Here is a 9,411-nt window from a genome sequence, read left to right on the forward strand (position 1 = left end):
GTTCCAACGCTGTTGAGAGCGTACCATTTGGAGTTTTGTAGCTCCAGAAAATCCATTTCGAGTGCAGGGAGGTCAGAATCCAACAGCATCAGCAGTCCTTTGTCAGCCTTCTATCAAAGTTTTGCTCAAGTCCCTCAATTTCAGCCAGAAATTATCTGAAATCATCGAAAAACACACAAACTCATAGTAAAGTCCAGAAATGTGAATTTAGCATAAAAACTAATGAAAACATCCCTAAAAATAGCTAGATTATACTAAAAACTATCTAAAAACAATGCCAAAAAGCGTATAAATTATCCACTCATCACAACACCAAATTTAAATTGTTGCTTGTCACCAAGAAACTGAAAATCAATTAGGATAAAAAGAAGAGAATATACTATAAATTCCAGAATATCAATGAATATTAGTCCTAATTAGATGAGCAGGACTTGTAGCTTTTTGCCTCTGAACAGTTTTGGCATCTCACTTTTTCCTTTGAAGTTTAAAATGATTGGCATCTATAGGAACTTAGAATTTCAGATAGTGTTATTGATTCTCCTAGTTAAGTATGTTGATTCTTGAACACAACTACTTTTATGAGTCTTGGCCGTGGCCCTAAGCACTTTGTTTTCCAGTATTACCACCAGATACATAAATGCCACAGACACATAGCTGGGTGAACCTTTTCAGATTGTGACTCAGCTTTACTAAAGTCCCCAGTTAGAGGTGTCTAGAGTTCTTAAGCACACTCTTTTTTCTTTGGATCACGACTTTAACCACTCAGTCTCAAGCTTTTCACTTGGACCTGCATGCCACAAGCACATGGTTTAGGGACAGCTTTGATTTAGCCTCTTAGGCCTGGATTTATTTCCTTAGGCCCTCTTATCCATTGATGCTCAAAGCCTTGGATCCTTTTTACCCTTGCCTTTTGGTTTTAAGGGCTATTGGCTTTTTCTGCTTGCTTTTTCTTTTTCTTTCTATTTTTTTGCCAATTTTTTTCGCAAGCTTTTGCTTTTTCACTGCTTTTTCTTGCTTCAAGAATCAATTTCATGATTTTTCAGATTATCAATAGCATTTCTCTTTGTTCATCATTCTTTCAAGAGCCAACAATTTTAACATTCATACACAACAAGATAAAAAATATGCACTGTTCAAGTATTCATTCAGAAAACAAAAATTATTGTCACCACATCAATATAATTAAACTAAATTCAAGGATAAATTCGAAATTCATGTACTTCTTGTTCTTTTGAATTAAAACATTTTTCATTTAAAAGAGGTGAAGGATTCATGGAATTATTCATAGCCTTAAGACATAGTTACTAAACACTAATGATCATGTAGGAAAGTACACAAACATAAATAACATAAAGCTTAAAAATTAAAAAAAATAGGGAAATAGAACAAGGAATGAGTCCACCTTAGTGGCGTCTTCTTCTTGAAGGACCAATAATGTCCTTGAGCTCTTCTATGTCTCTTCCTTGCCTTTGTTGCTCCTCCCTCATCGCTCTTTGATCTTCTCTAATTTCATGGAGAATAATGGTGTGCTCTTGACGTTCCACCCTTAATTGATCCATATTGTAGCTCAAATCTTCTAGAGAAGTGTTGAGTTGTTCCCAATAGTTGTTGGGAGGAAAGTGCATCCCTTGAGGCATCTCCGGGATTTCTTGGTGATGAATTTCCTCATGCGTCTCTTGGGTTCCATGAGTGGGCTCTCTTGTTTGCTCCATCCTTTTCTTAGTGATGGGCTTGTCCTCCTCAATGGGGATGTCTCCTTCTATGATAACTCCAGCTGAGTAACATAGATGGCAAATAAGATGAGGAAAAGCTAGCCTTGCCAAGGTAGAAGACTTTTCGGCTATTTTGTAGAATTCAAGAGAGATGACTTCAAGAACTTCTACTTCCTATCCAATCATGATGCTATGGATCATGACGGCCCGATCCACAGTAACTTCAGATCGGTTGCTAGTGGGGATGATGGAGCGTTGAATGAACTCCAACCATCTCCTAGCCAGAGGCTTGAGGTCCAGTCTTCTTAATTGAATCGGCTTGTCTTTGGAGTCTCTTTTTCATTGAGCTCATTCAACACATATGTCCATAAGGACTTGGTCCAACCTTTGATTAAAGTTGACCCTTCTAGTGTAGGGGCGTGCATCTCCTTGCATCATGGGCAAGTTGAATGCCAACCTCACGTTTTCCGGACTAAAATCTAAGTATTTCCCCTGAACCATTGTAAGATAATTCTTTGGGTTCGAGTTCATACTTTGATCATGGTTCCTAGTGATCCATGCATTGGCATAGAACTCTTGAACCATTAGGATTCCGACTTGTTGAATGGGGTTGGTTAGAACTTCCCAACCTCTTCTTTGAATCTCATGTCGGATCTCGAGATACTCATTTTTCTTGAGCTTGAAAGGGACCTCAGGGATCACATTCTTCTTGGCCACAACATCATAGAAGTGGTCTTGATGGGCTTTAGAGAAGAATCTCTCCATCTCTTATGACTCGGAGGTGGAAGCTTTTGTCTTCCCTTTCCCTTTTCTAGAGATTTCTCCGGTCTTAGGTGCCATAGGTGGTTATGGAAAAAAAAAGCTATGCTTTTACCACACCAAACTTAGAATGTTGCTCGCCCTCGAGCAAGAGAAGAAAGAAAAGAAGAAGAAGAAGAGAAAATATGGAGGAGAGTGGGGAGAAGGTGTATTCGGCCAAGGTAGAGAAGAGGGGGTTGTGTTGTGTGAAAATGAAGAAGGATAGAGGGGTTTATATAGTGAGGGGAGAGGGAGTAGGTCGGCTATTTAGGGTGGGTTTGGGTGGGAAAAAATTGAATTTTGAAGGTAGGTGGGGTTTATGAGAAAGAGTGGATGGATGTGAGTGCTAAAAGATTTTTTTGAGAAGAGTGTTTATGGGGAAGAGGGTTTATGGGGAAAAGAGGATGAATGTGAAGAAGAGGAGAGAAGGTGAGTTGAGGTAGGTGGGGATCCTATGGGGTCCACAGATCCTGAGATGATCTTGTGGTGTCCACAGATCCTGAGGTGTCAAGGATTTACATCCCGGCACCAATTAGGCATGTAAAACGCCTTTGCATACAATTCTGGCGTTTAAAAGCCGAAGTGATGCTTATTTTGGGCGTTCAACGCCCAATTGCAGCATGTTTCTGGCGTTCAGCGCCAGCTCTCCTCAGGGTATATTTCTGGCGTCTTAATGCCAGGATGCTGCTTGTTTCTAGCGTTCAACGCCAGATCCATGCTCTATTCTAGCGTTGAATGCCAGCCAAATTCTCCTTACTGGCGTTTAAACGCCAGTAAGTCCTTCCTCTAGGGTGTGCTTTTTCTTCTACTGTTTTTGATTCTGTTTTTAATTTTAGTATTTATTTTGTGACTCCACATGATCATGAACCTAATAAAACATAAAAGAACAACAAAAATAAAAATAAAATTAGATAAATAAAAATTGGGTTGCCTCCCAATAAGTGTTTCTTTAATTTCAATAGCTTGACAGTGGGCTCTCATGGAGCCACACAAGTGATCAGGTCAATGTTGTAGACTCCCAACACCAAACTTAGAGTTTGGATGTGGGGATTCAACACCAAACTTAGAGTTTGGCTGTGGCCTCCCAACACCAAACTTAGAGTTTAATTGTGGGGGCTTTGTTTGACTTTGTACTGAGAGAAGCTTTTCATGCTTCCTCTCCATGTTTATAGAAGAATACCCTTGGGTCTTAAACACAAGGTAGTCCCCATTCAATTGAAGGACTAATTCTCCTCTGTTAACATCTATCATAGCTCCTGCTGTGGCTAGGAAGGGTCTTCCAAGGATGATGCATTCATCCACCTCCTTCCTAGTGTCTAAGATTATGAAATCAGTAGGGATGTAAAGGCCCTCAACCTTTACTAACATGTCCTTTACCAATCCATACGCCTGTCTTACTGACTCATCTGCCATTTATAATGAAAATATGGCAAGCTGTACCTCAATAATCCCCAGCTTCTCCATTATAGAGAGTGGCATAAGATTTATGCCTGACCCTAGGTCACACAGAACCTTTTCAAAGGTCATGGTGCCTATGGTACAGGGTATTAAGAATTTACCAGGATCTTGTTTCTTTTGAGGTAAAGTTTGTTGAATCCATGTATCTAGTTCACTAATGAGCAAGGGAGGTTCACCTTCCCAAGTCTCATTACCAAACAACTTGGCATTCAGCTTCATGATAGCTCCTAGATATTGAGCAACTTGCTCTCCAGTTGCATCTTCATCCTCTTCAGAGGAAGAATAGTCTTCAGAGCTCATGAATGGTAAAAGGAGGTTTAGTGGAATCTCTATGGTCTCTATATGAGCGTCAGATTCCTTTGGGTCCTCAATAGGGAACTCCTTGGTTGGGAGACATCCCATGAGGTCTTCCTCATTGGGATTCACATCCTCCCCTTCCTCCTTGCGTTCGGCCATATTAACTATATCAATGGCCTTGCATTCTCTCTTTGTATTCTCTTCAGTATTGCTTGGGAGAGTACTAGGAGGAGTTTCAGTTACTTTCTTACTCAGCTGGCCCACTTGTGCTTCCAAATTTCTGATGGAGGACCTTGTCTCACTCATGAAACTTAAAGTGGCCTTAGACAGATCAGAGACTAAATTTGCTAAATTAGAGGTGCTCTGCTCAGAATTCTCTGTCTGTTGCTGAGAAGATTATGGATAAGGCTTGAAATTGATGAGCCTATTTCTTCCACCATTATTAAAGCCTTGTTGAGGCTTCTGTTGATCCTTCCATGAGAAATTTGGATGATTTCTCCATTAAGAATTATAGGTGTTTCCATAAGGTTCACCCATGTAATTTACCTCTGCCATTGCAGGGTTTTTAGGATCATAAGCTTCTACTTTAGAAGATGCCTCTTTAGTACTGTTGGATGCATTTTGCCATCCATTCAGACTTTGAGAAATCATGTTGACTTGCTGAGTCAACATTTTGTTCTGAGCCAATATGGCATTCAGAGCATCAATTTCAAGAACTCCCTTCCTCTGAGGCGTCCCATTATTCACGGAATTCCTCTCAGAAGTGTACATGAATTGGTTATTTGCAACCATGTCAATAAGTTCTTGAGCCTCTGCAGGCATTTTCTTTAGGTGAATGGATCCACCTGCAGAATGGTCTAGTAACATCTTAGAGAACTCAGATAGACCATAATAGAATATATCTATCATGGTCCATTCTGAAAACATGTCAGAAGGACATCTTTTGGTCATCTGCTTGTATCTTTCCCAAGCTTCATAGAGGGATTCACCATCTTTTTGTTTGAAGGTCTGAACATCCACTCTAAACTTGCTCAGTTTTTGAGGAGGAAAGAACTTAGCCAAGAAGGCCGTGACCAGCTTATCCCAAGAGTCCAGGCTATCCTTAGGTTGTGAGTGCAACCATGTTCTATCTATGTCTCTTACAGAAAAAGGGAAAAGCATGAGCCTGTAGACTTCAGGATCTACTCCATTAGTCTTAACAGTCTCACAGATTTGCAAGAACTCAGTTAAAAATTGGTAGGGATCTTCTAATGGAAGTCCATGAAACTTGCAGTTTTGTTGTATTAGAGCAACTAATTGAGGTTTCAGCTCAAAATTGTTTGCTCCAATGGCAGGAATTGAGATGCTTCTTCCATCAAACTTGGATGTAGATGCAGTATAGTCACCAAGCATTCTCCTTGCATTATTGTTGTTAGGTTTGGCTGCCATATCCTTTTCTTGTTCGAAAATTTCAGTAAGGTTGTCTCTGGATTGTTGTAATTTAGCTTCTCTTAGTTTCCTCTTTAGAGTCCTTTCAGGTTTAGTGTCAGCTTCAACAAGAATGCCTTTTTCCTTGTTCCTACTCATATGAGAAAGAAGAGAACAGAAAAGGAAGAGGAATCCTCTATGTCACCGTATAGAGATTCCTTTATGTTAGTAGAAGAAGAAAGGGAATAAGAGAGAAGAAGAATGAATAATCCAAACACAAGGGTGAGGATAGGGGCAGAGATTTGAGATGAAGAGAAGTATTAGTAAATAAATAAATAAATAGAATAACATGAGAGAGAGAAGTTTTCGAAAAAAAAATTTTTTGAAAAGGAGTTAATGATTTTCGAAAATTAAAGGAAGAAATAAAATTAAAATTTAAAATTTAAAACAGTTAGTTAATTAAAAGAATTTTTGAAAAAGAGGGAGAAATTTTCGAAAATTAGAGAGGGAAAAGTAGTTAGGTGGTTTTGAAAAAGATAAGAAACAAACAAAAAGTCAATTAGTTAGTTGAAAAAGATTTGAAAATCAAATTTGAAAAGATAAGAAGATAAGAAGATATTTTAAAATCAAATTTTTGAAAAAGATAAAATTTTGAAAAAGATATGATAAAAAGATATGATTAAAAAGATATGGTTGGAAAATATTTAATTTTTAAAATTAAAATTAATTACTTGACTAACAAGAAACTAAAAGATATGATTCTAGAATTTAAAGATTGAACATTTCTTAACAATAAAGTAACAAACTTCAAATTTTTGAATCAATCACATTACTTGTTAGTTAAGTTTCGAAAATTTGAAATAAAATAAGAAAAAGATTTTGAAAAGTTAAATTAAAATTTTTGAAAATCATAAGATAAAAGTAAAAGAGATATGATTTTTGAAAAAGATTTTGAAAAGATAAGATTTTTAAAATTGAAAATTTGACTTGACTTATAAGAACTAACTAATTTTAAAAATTTTTGACTAAGTCAACTCAAATTTTCAAAATTTTGAGAGAAAAAAGGAAAATATATTTTTTTTTATTTCTTAAATTTTTAATGATGAGTAAGAAAAACACAATTATGACCCAAAACATGAAAATTTTGGATCAAAACACATGATGCATGCAAGAACACTATGAATGTCAAGATGAACACCAAGAACACTTTGAAGATCATGATGAACATCAAAAACGTATTTTTGAAAAATTTTTAATGCAGAGAAAACATGCAAGACACCAAACTTAGAAATATTTAATGCTTAGACACTATGAATGCAAAAATGCACATGAAAAACATCATACAACACAAAACAAGAAAATTTAAAGATCAAACAAGAAGACTTACCAAGAACAACTTGAAGATCATGAAGAACACTATGAATGCATGAATTTTCGAAAATTGCAAGAACGAGATGAATATGCATTTGACACCAAACTTAAAACATGACACAAGACTCAAACAAGAATCACAAAATATTTTTCTTTGATTTTATGATTTTATGATTTTTTGTATTTTATTTTATACTTTTCGAAAAACATATAGGAAAAAGAAAGTAATGAATCCAAAGTCCTCAATCAAAATCCTATGAATTAGACATGGCTAAATAGCCAGCCAAGCTAAAACATGTTATATGAAACTCTAGAATTCATTCTTGAAAACTCTGAAAATTTTCAAAAATAGGTGATAATTTTTTGAAAGATTTTTGAAATTTTTTTTTGAAAATAAAACAAAAAGAAAATTACCTAATCTGAGCAACAAGATGAACCGTCAGTTGTCCAAACTCGAACAATCCCCGGCATCGGCGCCAAAAACTTGGTGGACGAAATTGTGATTCATACTTAAATTGTTGTTCGAAATTGATTCCCAGGTAATGGCCCCAAAGACTTGGTGCTCAATACCATGGTCTAAACATAATTTCACAACTTCGCTCAACTAACCAGCAAGTGTACTGGGTCGTCCAAGTAATAAACCTTACGTGAGTAAGGGTCGATCCCACAGAGATTGTTGGTATGAAGCAAGTTATGGTCATCTTGTAAATCTCAGTCAGGTGGATAGTAAATGGTTATGGAGTTTTCGAATATTAATAATAAATAAACAGAAAATAAAGATAGAAACACTTATGTAGATCATCGATGGGAATTTTAGATAAGCATATGAAGATGCTGTGTTCCTTCTGAATCTCTGCATTCCTACTGCCTTCATCCAATCCTTCTTACTCCTTTCCATGGCAAGCTGTATGTAGGGCATCACCATTGTCAATGGCTACATCCCATCCTCTCAGTGAAAATGGTCCAAATGCTCTGTCACAGCACGGCTAATCATCTGTCGGTTCTCGATCATGTCGGAATAGAATCCATTGATTCTTTTGCGTTTGTCATCACGCCCAACAATCGCGAGTTTGAAGCTCATCACAATCATTCAATCCTTGAATGCTACTCGGAATACCACAGACAAGGTTTAGACTTTCCGGATTCTCATGAATGCCGCCATCAATCTAGCTTATACCACGAAGATTCTGATCAAGGAATCCAAGAGATATGCGCCCGGACTAAGGTAGAACGGAAGTGGTTGTCAGTCACGCGTTCATAGGTGAGAATGATGATGAGTGTCACGGATCATCACATTCATCATGTTGAAGTGCAACGAATATCTTAGAATAAGAATAAGCGGAATTGAATAGAAAATAGTAGTAATTGCATTAAAACTCGAGGTACAGTAGAGCTCCACACCCTTAATCTATGGTGTGTAGAAACTCCACCGTTGAAAATACATAAGTGATGAAGGTCCAGGCATGGCCGAGTGGCCAGCAAAACGTGATCACAGGATCAAAAATACAATCCAGGATGTCTAATACAATAATAAAATGTCCTATTTTTACTAGACTAGCTACTAGGGTTTACAAAAGTTAGTAATTGATGCAGAAATCCACTTCCGGGGCCCACTTGGGGTGTGCTTGGGCTGAGCTCGAGCTTTACATTTGCAGAGGCTTCTTTTGGAGTTGAACGCCAAGTTGTAACATGTTTTTGGTGTTCAACTCTGGTTCGTGACGTGTTTCTGGCGTTTGACTCCAGAATGCAGCATGGAACTGGCGTTGAACGCCAGCTTACGTTGTCTAATCACGAATAAAGTATAGACTATTATATATTGCTGCAAAGCTCTAGATGTTTACTTTCCAATGCGGTTGAGAGCAGGGAGGTCAGAATCCAACAGCATCAGCAATCCTTTGTCAGCCTTCTATCAGAGTTTTGCTCAGGTCCCTCAATTTCAGCCAAAAATTACCTGAAATCATCAAAGAACACACAAACTCATAGTAAAGTCTAGAAATATGAATTCAGCATAAAACTAATGTAAACATCTCTAAAAATAGCTAGATTATACTAAAAACTATCTAAAAACAATGCCAAAAAGCGGATAAATTATCCGCTCATCACTAGGCTCAAGGTGTAAAGCACCAAAGAAAAATAAATTAAAGAAAAGTGTGATATGTTCAAGGATTAAACTGAAGTTTAAAGGTCAGAGAATTCATAATATGATTCGGATTCTAATTTCGAATGACACTGACATTCCTCTAATTCAAAGGAGAGTGAGATGCCAAAATTGTTCAAGATTACAATGAATAAACCCCATTTCAAGAATAGACTTTAGCTTAATCGAACTCTCATTCTCATGCAAATTTACATCCTTAGCCTATATTAG

The 9,411-nt window shown here is 37.2% G+C and overlaps 1 non-coding gene across 1 annotated transcript; it reads left to right on the forward strand.

Annotated features, from left to right (window-relative positions):
- Window positions 1–5,190: 5,190 nt before the first annotated feature.
- LOC112799202 (small nucleolar RNA R71) lies at window positions 5,191–5,294 on the forward strand. Its single transcript, XR_003200778.1, has one exon. It is a non-coding gene; the product is annotated as a small nucleolar RNA R71 (small nucleolar RNA).
- Window positions 5,295–9,411: the final 4,117 nt, after the last annotated feature.

This window comes from Arachis hypogaea, chromosome 4 (genome assembly GCF_003086295.3).
Source record: "Arachis hypogaea cultivar Tifrunner chromosome 4, arahy.Tifrunner.gnm2.J5K5, whole genome shotgun sequence".
NCBI lineage: Eukaryota > Viridiplantae > Streptophyta > Magnoliopsida > Fabales > Fabaceae > Arachis > Arachis hypogaea.